At 37.2% G+C, this 16,827-nt stretch overlaps 1 long non-coding RNA gene across 2 annotated transcripts in view; it reads left to right on the forward strand.

Moving 5' to 3' along the window:
- Positions 1-15,621, forward strand: part of LOC141278125 (uncharacterized) — a 55,120-nt gene extending 39,499 nt beyond the window's left edge. For both annotated transcript variants that reach the window (XR_012330468.1, XR_012330469.1), the window contains exon 3: positions 12,504-15,621. This is a non-coding gene — a long non-coding RNA (uncharacterized lncRNA). The remainder of the gene's footprint in view (positions 1-12,503) is intronic.
- Positions 15,622-16,827: the final 1,206 nt, after the last annotated feature.

The following is a 16,827-nucleotide window of genomic DNA, read 5'->3' on the forward strand; positions in this document are numbered from 1 at the left end:
CCATCCTGTGGCTGATGATTCACGTTGGGTTTTACTTGTTTCATGTCATTCATCTCACATCTGTTAAAATCTGTTGGACTGTCTGTTGGAGTCAATGGAGTTGCTGTCTTAAGCCCCCAGGGTTTTGCTCATATTTCACGTGTATTAGTAGCAGTAATTCCATGCTCGATGGGTTCAGGGTACAGCCATGCCAGCTTTACTCCAGGATCAAATGCCTTCTTTGGTTATAATGGATTTAATTCAAGCACACTATAAAATAAAATATTCATGGTCAGTGTACATAAGGATGCCATAACAGAAATATTTACACACTTAAACTGACATACAGAATCACTTTACAACCCTTATGTTTAGTGCAACAATAACATTACATAGAATAAACAGGACTGAATCATTTCCCAAATTCTGGGCCTCCATAAATAGCAGTCTGCATTCTTGGCCCAGTGTTATAATCTTTGCTTTGTAACTTTATGCAATCTAATAAAAGACTTATGATAAAAATGGTCTTGGGCATGGCCCATAACCCATGATTTGTCTTTAAGACACATTGTCATTATTGTGTAGGCCAAATCTTTACATTCTTTTCACACACAACTACCCCCCACCACCTGCATTGTTCAGAAGGCCCACTAAAGTCAAGAGAATTAATTGCTAGCTTTTTCTTTAATATGTAAATGTATCAAATCATCACTTTGTACACCTTACACTTACACAATACTATATGTCAATTAAATCTCAAAAATAAATTTTTTAAATTCTATAAATTAAAAAGTTTATTAAATAATGAGATTACACTAAAGATTATGTATAAAATAAGTAAAAAGTACATATAAGTCAAACAATTTAAATGCCTATGTATATTAGTTTCCTATTGCTCTGTAGCACATTACCACAAGAAACATCCTTTTACTAGCTCCCAGTTCTGTATGGAAGTCCAGCATGGTGGGACAGGGTTCTCTGCTGAGGGTATCACAGGATGAGGTCAAGGTCATGGCTGGGCTGAATTCTCATTGGCAGCTCTGGGGAAGAATCAGCTTCCAAGCTCATCCTTGTTGGCAGAATTGTGTTCCTTGCAGCTGTAGGGTTTAAGTCCTCACTTCTTTAACGTGTGGCCCCTCTGTCTTCAGGACAACAGTGGCATGTCAGTCAAATCCTTCTCATGCTTTGAATCTCTTGACTTCCTGCTCTGCATCTAGCTGGAGAAAATGCTTTGCTTTTAAAGAGTTTAAGTGATCAGGTTTGACCACCCAGACAACCTCCCTTTGGATGAAGTCAAAATCAACTGATTAGTAACCTTAACTATGTCTGTAAAATCCCTTCTGCAATATTCAGTGACATAATCACGGGTGTAACACTAGGGACAGAGATCACTGGGGCCATCTTAGAGTCATTCTTACCACACCTTGTAGCCAGCACCCAGGTAAAAAGGTGGAAACATTGTCAGTCCTCTGTGAGTGCCTCCCTGATCTTAACCCTTTCCTACAATCCTGAATTCTGGATCTAGCCTCCCCTTGCTTTTCTTTCCCCCTCATCACATTTGCATGCGACATGAAGCAGTAGCATTCAATAATAAGTACATAACTGCAAACTAGATCTAGATGAAATAACATGAAACTAACCTTTTGAGTTTTGCATCTATATGGATGCAAGCAGGTGTAGTTCATAAATGTCTATTACTGATTATAAGAATAGACCACAATTACTATTATTATTTTTTTTTTTGCAGTATGCGGGCCTCTCACTGTTGTGGCCTCTCCTGTTGCGGAGCACAGGCTCCGGACGTGCAGGCTCAGCGGCCATGGCTCACAGGCCCACCTTGGATCATTTTCCTTTTCCCTGAAAAACATCTATTAGAATTTCTTACAGTGGGGGCCCCTCTATTTTTACCCAACAATCTTACGTCAGTTTGACTGAAAAGGCTTTATTGACCCTTATTCTTGAAAGATAATTTTTGTAGGTACACAACTCTGGTTGACAGTTCCTTTTTCTTATCACATTAAATATATTTTACCACAGTCTCTGGATTTCTACGTAGCTGTTAGGAAGTAGGAAGTCAACTGACAGTTAAGTTGCATTCATTGGTGGTTAATATGTTACTTCTCTCTGCCTACAGTTACCAAGACAGTGGTACTGGAATAAAGATAGACAAATCACTAGAACAGATTAAAGAGTCCAGAAATAAATCCACACAAATACAGACAACCAATTTTCAATAAAGATGCAGACGCAATTTAGTGGTAAAGGATGATCTTTTCAACAAATTGTGCCAGAACAATTGGATACCCACGTGCTAAAAAAAACAACAAAAAACATTTTCACCCATACCTTGCACAATATACAAAAATTAACTCAAAATGGACCAGAGATCTAAATGGAAAGCCTAAAGTTACAAAACTTTTAGAAAAACTATAGGAGGAAATGTATATGGCCTTAGGTTAGGCAAAGATTTCTTAAATATGATACCAAAAGTACAATCTGTGTAAGTACAAATTGATAAATGGGGTTTCAGCAAAATTGAAGACAACTTCTCTTCTAAATACACTCTTAGCATAAAAACACATGCTACAGATTGGGAGAAAATATTTACAGATTATATATCTGATAAAAGACTTGTACCTAGAATATATAAAGAACTATCAAAACTCAATAATAAAAAAAAACCTTGACTATAAAAATGACATAAGACTTCAACAGACACTTCGACAAAGAAGATGGCAAATAGATACATGAAAAGATGCTCATAATAACTAACCCTCATTAGTTATTAGGGAAATGCCAACTAAAACTACAAGATACCATTACTCACCTACTAAAATGGTTAAAATTAAAAAGATGAATGGGTAAAGAAATTGTGCTCGATCCATGCAATGGAATACCATCTGCCAATAAAAAGGAATGGCCTATTGATACATGCAACATCATGAATGAAAGAAGCCAAAATTACATGGTATGATTACATGGATATACAACTCTAGAAAATAGAAACAAGTGTATTGGGACAAGAAGCAGATCCATGGTTGCTGAGGGTGATGGGGAGAATCAGAAGGGAAGGGTTACAATGGAGCCAGAGAAAACTGGGGAGTGCGGCTGTGTTGGTTAGCTTGACTGTGGTTAGGGTTTCCTAGGTGTATAAATATATCAAAACTGATCAAATTGTTTACACGTCCAGTTAAATGTATAACAATTTTACCTGAGTAAGCCATTCAAAAAACAATAGAAGGCAATTTACTCTGATTTTATGAATTAAAAAATACCAAACAAATTATTTGCCAGCTGCCTGGGCACCTGCAAATAGAGGCACATCACAGAAGAGAGTTGCCACAATTGTTTTGCTAGTCAAACTCAGGTGAACACAATTGAATAAATAAAAAGTTTCATGCATAGTCTTTTATTTATTTTACTTGTTTGCGTATGTATTTATCATAGTGTTATGAAGAGTCACAGTTGCCTGGCCAGCTGCAGAACTATAACTCTGATCATCACTTCTACCCATTTCTTTCCCTGGCCCTTAAACCCTGCCTCAAAATACCAACCACTCTGCATTTTCTATTTAGCATCCTCTTGATGTCTTAGAATACTTTAATCTAACATGACTAAAAAAAAAAGTTGTTTAGTTCTAAATGTCCTTTGAGCTTAAAAAAGAAGGGTGGGGGGCAGGTATTATGCTCATAGCAGCACTATTCACAATAGCCAAGAGGTGAAAGCAATCCAAGTGTCCACTGTCGGGAATGGATAGACAAAATGTGATATATACGTATAGTGGAATATTATTCAGCCTTAAGAAAGAAGGAAATTCTGACACATGCTACAACATGGATGAAACTTGAGGTCATTATGTTAGGTGCAACAAACCAGTCACAAAAATACAATTACTGTGTCATTCCACTTGTGTGATGTATCAAATTCACATAAACAGGAAATAAAAGGGTGGTTACCAGGGGCTGGGAGGAGGGGCACAGGGGAGTTGTTATTTAATGGGTATAATTTCAGATTTGCAAGATGAAAAAGTTCTGGAGATCTGTTTCACAACAATATCAATATGCTTACTACTGAACTTTACACTTAAAAATGGTTAAGATGGTAAATTTTATGTTATGGGTCTTTTACCATAAAATTAATTAATTAGTTAATGCAAAAAGGTTATCAGGCTAAATGTAGCCTTTTTTCCCACTGAACACTACTAAATTATAATTCATGTTGCTGTATGTTGTAGTTATTTTTACTGTTGTAAGATATTATTTTCCTTCTTTCTACTTTCTTTGGTTTATTTTGGTGGTTTATTTTGCCTCACTCATTTTCAGCATTTTTTTTTAAATTTATGCATTGATGGCTATAATTTTTCCTCAATATATGTTTTAGTGTAATATAGCTAATATACCACATGTTTTAATATGAATTATTTCTGTTATTTGCAGAACATGTTCTAAGTTACATTAAGACTTCTTCTTTGACCCATGGGTTATTATTTTTATTACATAAAAATTATCGAAAGTATACTTTTTAAATTACAAACACATTAGGATTTTCTAATAACCTTTGGGTTTCCAGCTCAATTCATTGTGTTCAGAGAACCACAATATGTGGGTCATTTTTCAAATGTTCATGTGATTGAAAAGAACGTCATTCTTCTTTTTTTTTATTTTGGAGTATAGTTACGTTGTGTTAGTTTCAGGTGTACAGCAAAGTGAATTAAGTTATACACGTATCCACCCTTTTTTAGATTCCTTTCCCATATAGATCATTACAGAGAACTGAGTAGAGTTCCCTGTGCTATACAGTAGGTTTTTATTAGTTATCTATTTTATATATATTAGCATGTATATGTCAATTATTTTCTAATTTTGTTCACAACTTTATATTTAAGCCATGAGCTTTTTAGAAGTATAGATTGTTTAAATTTCCAAATAATGAAAAATTTCAGTTTCTTGTTTTGGAATTCCTCAAATGTTTCCTTCTTAATAAGGGCACCAGTCACTGTTTTTAGGGCCAGTATAATGCTTGTTCTTTGAAATTTGCTGAAATTTGCTTTACAGCTTAGAAAATAATGAATTTTTATAACATTATATGTGTCTATCAAATCAAGCTTAATTGTGTCATTCAAATCTATATTTTCTTCTTACATCAACAAGAGATGTTTGGTAAATTCTCTACCATGACATTGGATTTGCCAATATCTTCTTACAGTTTTATAAATTTTTGAATATTCAAATTAATTTATTAGGTGTATACATGTGTGGAATTTTTATATCTTCTTATGAACTGAAATAGTATTGTATAGTAAACCTCTGTATCCCTAATGATGCTTTTTGTTTTAAAGTTTTTAATATTTTTTATATTAATACAGTCACACCAGTTTTCATTTAATTAGCATTTACCTAACATACATTTTCCATCCTTTTACTTTCCAACTCTCTATAGCTTTATGTAGGTCTGTCTTACAAATCAGTATATGGCTGGATTTTAAAAATTCTACTCTATCACTCTCTGTTTTTTCATTGGCAAGTTTAGTTCATTTATATTAACTGTGATTATCATCTTACTTTTTTACATTCAATTTCCCTCCTTTTGCTATATTCTTTTTCCTTACTGTTTTTTTTTATTTGATATCTGTATCTCTCTCTGTATAGTTTTGTGGGGCTGCCATAATAATAAAGTACCACAAAATGGATGGCTTAAAACCACAGAAAAATACCGTTTTACAGTTCTAGAGGCTAGAAGTCTGAAACCAAGGCGTTGGCAGGGCTCTGCTCCCTCTGGAGGCCCTGAGGGAGAACCTTCCTTGCCTCTCACCTGCCTCTGGCAGTTCCTGTTTGTAGTTGCATCACTCCAATCTGTGTGTCATTTTCACATGGCCTTCCTCCCTGCATGTCTGTGTCTCTGCATCCAAATGTTTCCTTTTTTCTTTTTTTTTCTTGGCCATGCCACACAGCTTGCACGATCTTAGTTCATCTGTGAAAGCATGGAGTCATAACTATCGGACCGCCAGGGAATTCCGCAAATGTTTCCTTCTTAATAAGGGCACCAGTCACTGTTTTTAAGGCCCATCCTAATCTAGTATGACCCTCATCTTAACTTGAGTACACGTACAAAGATCTTATTTCCAAATAAGGCCGCGTTCACAGGTACTGGGGGGTTAGGTCTTGAACTATCTTTCTGGAGACAAATTCAACCCACAACACCCTCCTTTCAAGATTAGAACTTTAAACACATTTTCATCTTCCTTTCTTTCCCTTTATACCCTGTCATCTTGGTCTTGTGATATTTCTTAACATTTAGATCCTGGGCTGTTATGTACACAATTTCTCTCTTCATTTTGCTTATCTTTTTACTTTTATTCTGTTTTATTATATTGTGGGGTTTTTTTACACAGTTATTTGATCATTCTAACTTTCCATATCTATTTGTAGCATTTCCTAGATTTGTTCCTCTTCACATTTGAAGGCTTGCTTGAAAACCGTTTGTGGATCTTTGTGTAGTGACCCTTTTGAAGCCTTGTATGTCTGAGATTGTTTCATTAAGCTCTGACATACACATGGAAATTTCAAAGGATATAAAATTCTAGACTAAAAGTTTTGTGCTTGAACCCATTGAAACATTACTGTCTTCCTGCATCTGTTTCTAATGGGAAGAAGAAGAACATCATTTGTTTGAAGGTCACGTGTTTTTCTTTTTTGAAATTTTAGGAGCCTTTGTAATCTGAAGTTTTTCTCATTTCTTCAATTCTGGGGAAAATTCTACATCGTTTCTTCACATACTTTCTTCATTATTATTTTTCTCTCCTTCTAGAATCAATTATAGTAGACGTTAGCACTCTGTCCTCCATATAGCTTAGCTTTTTTTCTATGTTTTTCTTTCTTTTCTATTTTGTATTTCTTTGTCCTCTCCTGCTTTCTTCTTGGGAGAGTTTTTCAATCTGTTTAACTCATCAGCTGGTTCTTCTATTATTTATGCCAGTGTGTTCTTATTTCAAATTATTTTCTTTTTCATACTTGATATTTATATTAGGTTCTTTTTATGTTTTTGTGCCTATATTGTGCATTTATATTTTTTCACATATGTATTAAGTTTGTTTATTTATTTTTTGGCTGCACTGCACAGCTTGTGGGTTCTTAGTTCCCCAACGGGGGATTTAACCTGCGCCCTCTGCAGTGAAAGCATGGAGTCCTAACCACTGGATGCCAGGGAAGTCCCTTAAGTTTATTTAAATATCTTGGTCCATTTGTTTCTAATACTCCCAGGGATCTCTGGTTTGTTATTTTTCTTTTGAGATAATCACACTCCACAAATCTATGATTATTTTGGCTAATGAAGTCATACTCCCCAGGGGTATCTAATAATGGATGATAGGAAAGGGCTCAAAAACGTGCAGGAGCCCACACCCTGGCTCTAACATCCTGAGTACAAGGAGTAAGCAGGGATGAGCCTTAGAGTGGAAAGTCCCAGGAGTCATAAAACAAGTTAATCACCCACTTCTGTCACCAAGCAGCACTTCAGGTCAGGACTCGTGCATGTTGATGCCCAGATCAACAGCCCAGACCAATTAAATCAGAACCCCTGGGGATCTTGAGGTGGGGAAACTAATCCATTTCAGACTTCTGGCACCAGAACTATAAAAGAATAAATGTGTGTTGTTTTAAGCCACAAGTTTGTGGTCATTTGCTACAGCAGCAACAGGAAACTAATACAGCTCAGCTTTCCCTTTTTACTTCAGTCACAAGAAGCGTATATCAATTTTTATAATTAAAAAATAAAAAGGAAAAGGGATTATTTCTGATTATTAAAATTATCTTTGTATCCTGTGAGATTTTTTAACATGTATGCATTACATGTTCAAAAATAAAATATTTACATTAAAAAATAAGCTGAAGGATGCAGATTTATGTTGTTATCCATGGACCACGCAGCAGTCTGACATGTCCAGGAGGAATGTGGGTGTCATGGGCCAAACAGCCCAGGAACCTTGCCTTTGGCAACTTCATTTTTGTTTTTTATGTTATTGTTTGTTTCATTTGTTTGGTTTCCTGGAACCGTGTTCCTGGTGGAAATATAGTATCTCAGAGGTGTATAATGACCTACCAAGGAGACAACGTTGTGATTTCAGTGTGTTAGCCTGCAGCATTGTTAACCAGCCATATTACCAACAACTTTAATAATGACCAAAAAAACAACCACCTTCGTGAATATCAGCTTTCTGTGTGATGAGGGTATTCACAGCTACTCTCTCCTTTACTAGTGTTGGTCCAAAGATGTGGAAATAACCCCAAGTAAATCTGACCCAGTTTCTTCTTTGTTCTATTTTTTATCTTGACAACCCAAGCCCCTGAAGACTGGGACATCCCCAGTGCCTTAGACCCTGCCCTTACAGTGTTGCCCCCCCATCCCAACCCCACCACCACTTCCAGAATGTCCTTTTTATACTCCCAGAAACACTGTACTGCTTTCCCAGAAAAGGAAGAGACCCAGGACTCTCCATGCCTTCCTTCACTTGGTCCAAACTGTAATGTATGCAGCAAGAATTCCATGATGTTTGTACAAGGTAGTTGGCATTTTCCTAAATTCAAGACTTGTCTTCTTTTACTCCCCACTCCCCAGTTTTGTTTCTTTAGTCTTTTTTTGTTTTTTGAGAGTGTTTTTTGGGTCAAGAATGGGAATCAGTAGTATGTAACCTTGCTCTTATCTGTTCATATTCCTTGGGTATCCAAATTTTCTAATTTTCCTAAAATGACTCTGTATAGTTTAATTTAAAAATAAGTTTCACCTAAATTTATTTTTAAATTAATGTCATTAAATTTTATCCTAGTGTTTTCCAGTCAATTAAATCTTGCAACAAATATTTGAGCTTATAAAATGTTCTGGGATGACATCAGCTAAGTTGCAATTGTCTGTTTAAATCGAGCTTCTATTGTTCCTTTAACTATGACAGTTACATGAGCCAACCAGAATGTACCTCTGCTCAGGAGAATATAGGCAAAAATGATACATTAATAAGTTTTAATTTTACTCTGAGGCATTCTTTTTGAGTTTCAATCCAAAACTATTATAAACAGGATAAAAACGTCAGCATTTAGATTAATAGCAGGATTTGTGTAAAACATTTCCTTAATTATAATCTACTTAAATGTGTGTGTGTGTGTGTGTGTGCTGTTTAAGCGATTTTTTTTTTTTTTTTTTTTTTGCGGTACGTGGGCCTCTCACTGTTGTGGCCTCTCCCGTTGCGGAACACAGGCTCCGGACGCACAGGCTCAGCGGCCATGGCTCACGGGCCCAGCCGCTCCGCGGCATGTGGGATCTTCCTGGACTGGGGCAGGAGCCCGTGTCCCCTGCATCGGCAGGCGGACTCCCAACCACTGTGCCACCAGGGAAGTCCTGTTTAAGTGATTTTTGTTGTTATTGGTTTCCAGAGAGAATCCCTTACTTGTGTTTCTTATATGACAATTTTGTGTTTCTGGGATGCAGAGTTGAAAAATATGGTGGCAGTTGTTCTGAAACACTTGTCTTCTTATTTTGCTCTTTTAAATTTTGCAGTCAAGCAATAATTCTCTTTTAGAAATACGTCTTCAAAAAAATTTAAATCTCAGTAAATCATGCAGAAGTAGAAGTTGACAAGACTGGAGGAAGTTCAGTGAATCTTGAAGGAAAAGTTTCAAAAGATAAAAGCAAGTAAATACTGCGAGGGTGTTTACTTCCTCTTGAAACTTAGAAAGACCTGAGCCATATAAGTGCTACATGAACCCAAGATGCTGGGTTTTTTCACTTTTCTGCTTTTTGAGAGACTGGAGACAAAGCCCACCTATAACCATAGCAAGAGCTCTCGGAGCCAAGGTGGAGCTTTATCATTTCAAAAAAGACCAATTTTGATTATAAGAGCCTACACATGACTCAGACCAAAAACCTTCATACTCTAGAGACTCAAAAACATCCTAGAACTGGTCCCATTTTGACCAAAATAATAATAACAACAACAACAGCAGCAGCAGCAGGAGAAATAAACCATAGTATCAAGGTATGATGCCAGTAAGGTAACTCATGTCACGTAAATGAAGAAAAGGAAGTAGAAAAAAGGAACTAGTCACTTTGTGCAAAAACTGGGCCATCCTGGGAAGTTGAGACAGTCCTATTTGCAATAAAATGTTCAAGAGTTGGTAATATAGCAATGTAATCTGTGGCTGTATTCCTCAGGAAGTATTTCAAAACTGAGATTATCTCTTAGATCCAGAGGTGGAGAGGAGAAACAGAGGAACAACAGCAATAACATCAAAAACCCAAAACCAAAAAACAATGATGGTATAAGTAGAAAACAAATCATAAAATGGTAGCTATGCATACAACTATATTAATAATTGCATTTCATGTAAATATACCAAAATATTCTAACTAAAAAGACAGATTGTCAGATATGATCTTTTTTAAAAAAATGAAACAGTTATATGCTGTCTACAAGAGACACGCTTTAAATTTGAAGACACGCTAGATTGAAAGTAAAAGGATGGAAAGAAGTATTCCATGAAATAAAAAGCTGCTGTGTCTATGATATCAAAGTAGACTTCAAGGAAAAGAGAATTTTATCATTTTACAATGATAAAAGGGTTGATTAATCAGGAAGGCAAAATTCTAAATGTGTATGCACTTAATTTTGAAATACACATTTGGAATTTTGTCTTCTTAGTTAATCAAAGCAAAAATTGAGAGAACTAAATGGAGAAATAGAGAAACTCACTATTGTAATTGGAGAATTTAACCCCATTCTCAGTGATTGATAGAACAACTAGACTAAAACTCCTTAGAAGTATAGAAGACACCTGAACTATACTATTAATCACTTTTATCTAAATTGATATTTCAGAGCTCTATTCTCAATATATGGAAAGTTTGCTAAAATAGAGCATATGTGCTGGTACATAAAATAAAGTTCAATAAATTCCAAAAGATTGAAATTTTACACAAAATATTCTCTGTCCACAATAGAATTAAATTGGAAATTAATTACAAAAATATATCTAAAATGTCTCCATATATTTGGAAATGAATACACATCTGAATAATATATGGAATGTATAAGTATCCTTTCTTCCTCTGTCTAGCTGTCACAGTTCTTCTTTTATGAGATAAGCACTGTTGCCAATTTCTCATAAATTCTTCTGGAGGTAGTCTGTGCATTTTCAAACATTTATATATACCCTTCTTTATACAAATGCCAGCATACACTATGTTGCAACTTGTTTCCTTCATTTAACAAAGGAAGTCTTTCTATAATTAGTATATTTAAAGATGCCTCATTTGTTACAGTGTATGGTTAAACCATATTTTATTTAACCCGTTCTCCATTGATGGTCATTTGTGTTGTTTCCAATGTTTTGCTTCTATCTAGGGGTGGAATTGCTAAGGTCGAAGGGTAAGTGTATTTCAATACATGATTGAAAATTCCACACCACCTTCTCTAAAGTTGCACCAATTTATCCTCCAACCAAGAACATGTGAGTGTGAAAAAAGAAACAGACTCACAGATATAGAGAACAAACTAGTGGTTACCAATGGGGAGAGGGAAGGGGGGAGAGGCAATTGAGGGGTAAGGGATTAATAGACACAAACTAATAAGCTACGAGGATATATTGTATAACACGGGGAATATAACCAGCACTTTATAATAACTATAAATGGAGTGTAACCTTTACAAATTATGAATCACTATTTTGTACACCTGTAACTTATATAATATTGTACAGCAACTATACTTCAATTTAAAAGAAGAATATGTGAGTATGTAGAGCTCTCTTTTAAAGTATGTATACTCCTGGAAGAGCATCAAAGTAAGAACGTCTTAAAATTCTTCTTTGGAACTAGGAGTTGGAATGGGTGAACACGAATAATCAGTGTGTGAAATAAACTTATATTTAAAAATTCTACCAGCATACACTACTACCCACTTTCTCTTTGCAGAGTGCCCCCAGAGCATTTCCCCTGATGTGAGTTAATACAGGGATCTGGGAACACATGGGCCTCTCAGCCCAACATCCTCATCTCTAGACATGGTACGAACCCTGCTTCTGCCATTGAATTTGAGAAGAAACTCTGCATTTCTGCCTGAAAGCCCAGGATAGTTTATCCCTTGGCAATGCAAGCAGGTGTGCACATTTTTAACAAATGTTCCTATTTAGCTTGTGAAGAAAATCTTAAATTCAACTCAGCCTCTGTCACTGATGAGATGAAAAGTCTAGAGCAATATGCCAGAATCTTGCTCCTGTTCCTGGAATACCACACTCCTACCTAGAGCAATATCCTGTCAACAAAGTGAACCTTACAGCTCCTTGGTGTGTAAAATAGTGCTCAGTTTGATCCAAAGGAGACGATGTGGGCCATCCTTTACTACTGAAATCAAAACTGTTGTTATCAATACTTAGTGGTTATTGGAAGGTACATTAGTATACCTCAAGGTTATTAGAGGCTTGAAATATGTTTGTTCAAAAACAAAGTAAATTTTTTTTTTTTTTTTTTCTGGTACGCAGGCCTCTCACAGCTGTGGCCTCTCCCGTTGCGGAGCACAGGCTCTGGACGCGCAGGCTCAGTGGCCATGGCTCATGGGCCCAGCCGCTCCGCGGCATGTGGGATCTTCCCGGACCAGGGCACGAACCCGTGAGTAAATATGTTTTTTTAATTAATTAATTTTATTTTTGGCTGTGTAGGGTCTTTGTTGCTGTGTGCGGGCTTTCTCTGTTTGTGGCGAGCAGGGTCTACTCTTCGTTGTGGTGCGCGAGCTTCTCATTGCGGTGGCTTCTCTTGTTGCAGAGCACAGGCTCTAGGCTCGTGGGCTTCAGTAGTTGTGGTGCACGGGCTCTAGAGCGCATGCTCAGTAGTTGTGGCTCGCGGGCTCAGTAGTTGTGGCTCACAGGCTCTAGAGTGCAGGCTCAGTAATTGTGGCACACGGACTTAGTTGCTCCGCGGCATGTGGGATCTCCCCGGACCAGGGCTCGAACCCATGTCCCCTGCATTGGCAGGAGGATTCTTAACCACCGCGCCACCAGGGAAGTCCAGGAAATATGTTTTTGCAAAATAAGAAACTGATATATTGTATAACACGGGGAATATAACCAACACTTTATAATAGCTATAAATGGAGTGTAACCTTTACAAATTATGAATCACTATTTTATACGCCTGTAACTTATATAATATTGTACAGCAACTATACTTGCCAGTTAAATCTTTGATATTAGTGATTTCCTATGTTTTATCCCTCTGATTTATATAGCCAGCTGGTCAGACTCACAGGCGATAACCTTGAGCTTAAGACTGGTGTCTGAAGTGTGTGTGTGTGATGGGGGAGGGGCAGTCTTGTGGGACTGAGCCCATAACCTGTGGGGTCTGATGCTGTCTCCAAGTAGATAGAGTCAGAATGGAATTATTTGTAGGACACCCAGCTGGTATTGCAGAGTTGCTCGGTATGAGAAAAACACCCACACAGCTGATGGTCACAGAACTGTTCAGTGTGAGTAGAGCTAGGAGGAGACACAGAGGACTTTTCTCTATACAAGGTGCTAGGAAAAGATTGATAGAGTACATCTAAAAAGAAAAGTAGAAGGATAAGACCTTAGAAGAAATTAGTAAACTAGAAAGAAAACATACACATACAAACACACACAAAAACAAGAAAAGCAAAAACTAGGGTCTTTTGGCAGCTTTTTTTTTTTCTTTTGAAATAACAAAACATTGGAAACAACTTCAATACCTATAAATAAGAGAATAGGTAAATAAAATGAGACCTATTAGTAGAGTGGAATAGAATGATGTCATTTAATGAATGAATGGGAGCATGAGTAAATCTGAAGAGCAAAGTTGAAGAACAAAATCAAGTTGCAAAATGACATGTGCATAAAGTCCCAAGTACATCAAACAAAAATGTCTATTTTATGACTGTACAGAAACTTCCTAAGAACCAAAAGTCTGGATAGAAAGACACTTACCAACTTGAAGAGAGTGGCTAGTTCTATGGAGGGAAGAAGGGAGAGAGGATGAGATCAGGAAAAGACAAAAAAGGGGCTTTAAACATACCTGTCTATTTTTTAAAAAAATATCTGAAAACAACAAGGCAAACATTAACGTTTGTTAAATCTGGATCTTAAATGCAGAGATGTTTTGCCCTCTATTTTCTGTCTGAAGTATTTTGTAAGTAAGAAAAATATTTTATAAAAGAAAAACTTGTGTTTTGACCAGGAGCTTATGTGAAATAATGTTTATTTTATTAACTTGTTTATCATACACTGTCTTCTTAAATATTACAAAGTTAAAATTTAGCTGGCTTCCATCCAAAACATGTGATAAATGAGTTTGCTGGGGTTTGACACTCTGTTCTTTATCTGTCTTTGGCTTGTCTGCCCTTTCTTGGGAGCACAGTGTTGTGGAAAGAACCTTGGCCAGATCAACAATAACAAAGAAAAACACTCTGTTTCCTATGTAGAGGAAGGATGGCATCCTCAGATAATAAATGTTTAATTCTATCAACAACTCAGGTTAAATATATTAATTATGGGCTCTATCAACAAATTTCACTGTTTCAGAAAGATGCATCTGTTCTATACACAGAAAAGCAAGCCATCCTTCAAACATGAAAGCTGCACAGGACGTACTGTGCTGGAGAAGGCTACCCCCTTCTGCAGCTAAGTGGCAGAACCCTGCCATGTGGTTCTCATCAAAGTCCTCAAAAGTGCGTTTCACATCATAATCTAAAGAGACGACCCTAGATTAAATGCAGGCCCAACACATATACATTTCAGGGTTTGGTTGAGGTATTTCGATTGTATAACATATGTAGTCATTTCTGGTACATAAATTGGATTGTTACAGGCCCTTACAGAATCCATAAAGAACCCTCCTACTTTTTATATTCTTTCTGACAATACTTTGTGTAAATCATTGACGTTTATCCGTTGAATTTTGTTAATTGGCTGGTATGGCTTCTGTGTCCTTGTCGGGTGACTTTGGGATATTAGTGTTGAGCAAGGAGAGAGGAAAGGAACACATGAGCCCCATAGGGATGGTGCGAGTGCTGGCAGGGTGGATGAGGGGAGTGGGGAAACCAACAGGGAAAGGGCAGAGAATCCACCCCAAAGCTAGCATACCCCCTCCTTACCTGCTCCTGAGACTACCCCCTGCTATGTGTCACCAGCCAAAGCGACCCAAACCTCTCAGCCCCCAGAAGGAGACAGAATAATGGTCCCCCAAAGAGGTCCGCATTCTAACTCCCAGAATGAGTGAGCATGTCCCTTACATGGCAAAAGGGACTTTGCAGAATTGACTTAGGTAAGGGTCTTGGGTTAGGGAGGTTATCCTATGATCTGGGTGGGCCCAGTGTAATCACAAGGGTCCTTATAAGAGATGGGTAGGAGGGTCAGGCTCACTGAAGGAAATGTGGTGATGAAAATAGAGATCAGAGAAAGATTCAGAGGAGACAGACAGACAGACGGATGGAAGACACTGGCTCTGAAGGGGGAGGAGGGGCCCTGAGGCAAGGAATGCAGGTGCATCAAGAATCCAGAAAAAAGCAAGGAAATGGATTCTCCCCTGGAGCCTCCAGAAGGGACAGAGCCCCGCTGACACTGATTTTAGGCCTTCTGACCTCTTGTACTGTAAGACAATGAATTTGCTGCTTTAAGCCACTAAATTTGTGACAGTTGGTTATGGCAACAATAGAAAACTAATACCTCTCTCCACCCCAGTGAAAAGTGACTGACTTACAACTCCATTCCTTCAAATCTTGATGGCCTTTCCAGTTTTCAAAGTTTGTGTTTTATGACTACTGACTAGGTGACTACGAGGAAACCTTGCTGTTGTGTTTTAATAGGCTGAGCGCACTTTACTATAAACAAATTATGAGTCTAATGTGAAAGACTTTCAGAGCTAAAGGCACTGGGGCCACAGAAGTGGGGTAGCATTCCACTTACATTTCAGCAGACAAGAAAGATGGGAGCCCCACACCCACAAGACAAGGTAGCCACTTGCATGAACACCCTCCTTGTCTTTCTTACACAACCTTGGGAATATATTTTCAGTTCCAGGAAAACAAAATTTCTCAACTAGCTGAAGCACTGAAACAAAACTCTCTCCTCATAAATATAAGCATATTTCTAAGAACCACATATACCTGAGAAAATATGAAACAGAACTGACACTTGAGGAAACATAATTTGCAAAGGAGACCTGAGGAAAATAATCATAAGTATCCTCAGAGAGATGAGAGGTTATCACAATAAGAAAGAAAAAAAATGGTATTAAAAAAGTGATCAGAGTAGTTGGAAAATAGAAACAATTATCATTCCCCAACTTGACAAACAAATCTCAGTACATGAGTTGAATTATGTAATGGAAATAAGTGAAGATTAAATTGGTAACCTGGAAATGCAAGCTGAGGTATTCTTCTGGAATAGAGTGCAAAATAAAGAGCAATGAATTTTGAGAAAAAGAGGCAAGGAAAACAGATACAAGAGTCCACGGAAAGTCTAGCAGGACTTGTGGGGGAAAGTCATACCAGATACATCTAACTGAGATTTTTGTTAAGGATAGAGCTATTTAGGTGCCAAAGAAGAAATAAAGGAAGGAAGAAAGGGGGAGAGGGAGGGAGGTAAGGAGGAATGAAAGAAGGAAGAAATGGAGAGAGGGAAGGAAGGAAAGAAGGGAGGGAGGGAGGGAGGGAGGAAAGAAGAGCAAAGTGCTAAACAGGCTACCTACAAATATTTTAAGTAGACTAGCGTATGACCTCACATCTGCAAGCTATCCATAGAGGAATATATTATTTCTATAACAAAATCATTTTAAACTTAGAATTCAAATACAGAA

This window comes from Tursiops truncatus, chromosome 2, assembly GCF_011762595.2.
Source record: "Tursiops truncatus isolate mTurTru1 chromosome 2, mTurTru1.mat.Y, whole genome shotgun sequence".
NCBI classification, from domain to species: domain Eukaryota; kingdom Metazoa; phylum Chordata; class Mammalia; order Artiodactyla; family Delphinidae; genus Tursiops; species Tursiops truncatus.